We start from the raw sequence: 4,567 nt of genomic DNA on the forward strand, positions 1-4,567 counted from the left end.
ATTCTTCTTCTCGTGTAGTTCTTTTGTATTGTTAGTTGTAGTTTATGGATTCTCTTGTAGATCTACATTTCCTTTTAATGCAATTCATGATTTCTTTGTTGTTTCATAATTACTTTGGTTCTCTATTGTTGATTTCTTGCTTTTGTAGTTGTAGATTCCCTTAATTCTTACAATTTATGTGTTGTTTGTTTGTATTGCCCACTAGGTGTTTGTTTAAATACTTCTTCTAGTTATGAGTTAGATTTTTGTTCCTCTTGGCTTAGGTTGAGTAATTAGTGACTCTTGAATTATCGAACTCTCTTGTTGATTGATGATTGGAGGTTGCTAATTAACTTGAATGTCACTAAAGCTAGTCTTTCACCTTGATTAGACTAGAACTTGTGGTCTCAAGTTGATTGTATCCACTTGACTTTCCTTCATAGTTAGAGGTTAACTAAGTGGGAGCAATGAACAATTCTCATGTCACAATTGATGATGATAATTGGGATAGGACTTCTAATTCTCATACCTTGCCAAGAGCTTCCTTAATTGTTAGTTTATTTCTTTTGCCATTTACACTTCTTGTTTCTTATCTCAAAAACCCCAAAAGATACTTCATAGCCAATAATTGAACACTTCATTGCAATTCCTAGGGAGAACGACCCAAGGTTTGAATACTTCGGTTATTTTTATAGGGGTTTGTACTTGTGACAAACAAATGTTTGTATGAAAGGATTATTTGTTGGTTTAGAAACTATACTTGCAACGAGAATTTATTTGTGAAATTCTTTACTAGCAAAAATCCGTTCATCAGCGAGTGATATTATTGTCACTATTTTGTTGCAAGTGTTTGATATACAATTAGCGAGAAATAATTCACACACTAATTTGTCGCTAAATAAACTTTGCGCGAAAAGGCTAATTAGTGAGGAACAATGTTACTAGCTAATCCATCACAAAGACTTGAAATGCATTTTGCGATGGACAATTTCCTAGCTAATTTGTCACCAAAATTTTTATTTTTAGCGAACAACTAGTTTCTCGCTAATTTGTCACATAATATTGTAAAATTCAAAATTAGGGTAGCGACAGGAAACAGTCGTCGCTAACTCGTCGCAACGGATAAATCATTCAGCCAGGAAAGTGTTCCTTGATAATTAGTCGCTAAAGTGAAAATATGGATATTGAGCGCCTATGACCTAAGTAGCGAGAAATTTGCAACCGTTTAACAACTGACACACTTCATTCGATGATTTCAAGTCACTGATTAGCAGGCGAAATACATTTGTCGCTAAGTTGTCGCAAGTTCAATTTAGCGAGCGACTTGGCAAGTGCAATTTCGTCGCAAAGCAAAAGCTATGTCTTAACTATTTTGTAGCAAATTACTCGCTAATCTTATTGGAATCCATCACTGAGTTATAACAAATCCAAAGCTAACTGGTGCACGAAAATTACTTCACACTATGTAATTCCGCACAACTAACCAGCAAGTGCACTGGGTCATCCAAGTAATACCTTACGTGAGTAAGGGTCGATCCCACGGAGATTGTTGGTTTGAAGCAAGCTATGGTTATCTTGCAACTCTTAGTCAGGATATTAATTTGTGGTTATCAATTGACTTGCAAATGAACAAGAGAGCATGAATTAAAGGTTACTTGTTATGCAGTAAATGAGAATATGTTGGAGTTTTGGAGATTCTTTGTCTTTTGAATCTCTACTTTCTCCCTATCTTCTTCTTCACGCACGCACGTCCCTCCTATGGCAAGCTGTGTGTTGGTGGATCACCGTTGTCAATGGCTACCATCCTTCCTTTCAGTGAAAATGGTCCAGGTGCGCTGTCACCGCACGACTAATCAACTGTAGGTTCTCGATCATACCGGAATAAGATTTACTATCCTTTTTCGTTTGTCACTATGCCCAGCACTCGCGAGTTTGAAGCTCGTCACAGTCATCCAATCCCAGAATCCTACTCGGAATACCACAGACAAGGTTTAGACTTTTCGGATTCTCAAGGATGCTGCCAATGGATTCTAGCTTATAGCACGGAGATTCTGATTAAGGAATCTAAGAGATACTCATTCAATTGGATGTAGAACGGAGGTGGTTGTCAGACACACGTTCATGGATTCAAGAAGGTGATGAGTGTCACGGATCATCACCTTCTCTATAATTAAGCGCAAATGAATATCTTAGATAGGAACACGCGTGTTTGAATGGAAAACAGAAATAGTTGCATTAATTCATCAAAACACAGCAGAGCTCCTCACCCCCAACAATGGAGTTTAGAGACTCATGCCATCAGAGATTACAAAGTTCAGATCTAAAAATGTCATGAGATACAAAATAAATCTCTAAAAGTTGTTTAAATACTAAACTAGTAACCTAGGTTTAAAGAAAATGAGTAAACTATGATAGATAGTGCAGAAATCCACTTCTGGGGCCCACTTGGTGTGTGCTGGGGCTGAAACTAAAGCTTCTCACGTGCCTGGGCTGTTTTGGGCATTCAACGCCAGGCTGTAACCTGTTTCTGGCGTTGAACTCCAACTTGTAACGTGTTTCTGGCGCTGGACGCCAGACTGCAACATGGAACTGGTGTTGAATGCCAGTTTACGTCGTCTATCCTTGAACAAAGTATGAACTATTATATATTGCTGGAAAGCCCTGGATGTCTACTTTCCAACGCAATTAGAAGCGCATCAATTGGACTCTTGTAGCTCCGAAAATTCCATTCCGAGTGCAGAGAGGTCAAGATCCAACAGCATCAGCAGTCCTTTTTCAGCCTGAATCAGATTTTTGCTCAGCTCCCTCAATTTCAGCCAGAAAATACCTGAAATTACAGAAAAATAGACAAACTCATAGTAAAGTCTAGAAATATGAATTTTTCCTAGAAACTAATGAAAATAAACTAAAAACTAACTAAAACATACTAAAAACTATATGAAATTAACCTCAAAAAGCGTATAAAATATCCGCTCATCATAACACCAAACTTGAACTGTTGCTTGTCCCCAAGCAACTAGACAAATAAAATAGAATACAAATGAGTCAAGAAACAATAATATCTCAGAGTTTTTGAGTGAAGCTCAGATTCTAATTAAATGAGCGAGGCTAGTAGCTTTTTGCTTCCGAACAGTTTTGGCATCTCACTTTATCCATTGAAGCTCAGAATGATTGGCATCTATAGGAACTTAGAATTCAGATAGTGTTATTGATTTTCCTAGTTCAGTATGTTGATTCTTGAACACAGCTACTTTTATGAGTCTTGGCCGTGGCCCTAAGCATTTTGTTTTTCAGTATTACCACCGGATACATAAATGCCACAGACACATAATTGGGTGAACCTTTTTAGATTGTGACTCAGCTTTGCTAAAGTCCCTAATAAGAGGTGTCCAGGGTTCTTAAGCACACTTTTTTTTTCTTTGGACCTTGACTTTAACCGCTCAGTCTCAAGTTTTCACTTGACACCTTCACACCACAAGCACATGGTTAGAGACAGCTTGGTTTAGCCGCTTAGACCAGGATTTGATTCCCTTAGGCCCTCCTATCCACTGATGCTCAAAGCCTTGGATCCTTTTTATTACCCTTGCCTTTTGGTTTTAAGGGTTATTGGCTTTTTCTGCTTGCTTTTTTTTTTTTGCAAGCTTTGTATTCACTGCTTTTTCTTGCTTCAAGAATCATTTTTATGATTTTTCAGATTACCAATAACATGTCTCATGTTTATCATTCTTTCAAGAGCCAACATTTTTAACATTCAAGAACATCAAATTCCAAAGACATATGCACTGTTCAAGCATTCATTCAGAAGGCAGAAAGCATTGCCACCACATGTAATTAATCAGAATTTCTTGTATTAAAAACTCGAAAAATATTGCCTCCTTATCCTAAAGGAAATCTTCTATTTTATTCATGTTTAATAATGATGAGAAAAATAAATTATGGCTTAATTGGAGATGAAATAAATACTAATTACTACTATAACTACTAAGGTAGAATTCAAATAAGAACAATTATCACAGAGTTAAGGCTAAGATTAGGGCTCAACAACCTTGAGTTTGGGATGTGGATGTTCCTCTAGTCTGTGGAGTGCTTGGTCCCTTAAGAGACAACTTCTGACGCTTCAGTTCCTTTAAGTCACGCCCATGCTCTTCTTGTTCCCTGAGCAGTTTGCAGATCATACTGTTTTGATTTTGCTGTTCTTCCTTTATTTGGTCCATAGATTCTTGCAACTTGGTAACAGATGCTTCAAGCTGTTCCTAATATTCAAATTGAGGGACTTCTGGGAGGAATTCTTGCGCCTTCCTCTTGGTGGGGTCATCCTGCATTTGTTGTTTTTCCATTGTGATTTTAGTGATTGGTTGCTCCACTGAGATATACTCTGTTATTCCCATCTTTACTCCAGCATCTTTGCAGAGCATAGAGATTAAGCTTGGATAAGCCAACCTGGCATCCTTGGAATTCTTGTTAGCAAGTATGTAAAATTCATATGGGATCAGTTGATGAACTTCTACTTCTTTTCCCAACATAATGCAATGGATCATCACTGCTCTTTTAACAGTGACTTCAGAACGGTTGCTTGTGGGCAATATAG

The sequence above is a fragment of the Arachis ipaensis genome, chromosome B02 (assembly GCF_000816755.2).
Source record: "Arachis ipaensis cultivar K30076 chromosome B02, Araip1.1, whole genome shotgun sequence".
In the NCBI taxonomy this organism is placed as follows: Eukaryota; Viridiplantae; Streptophyta; class Magnoliopsida; order Fabales; family Fabaceae; genus Arachis; species Arachis ipaensis.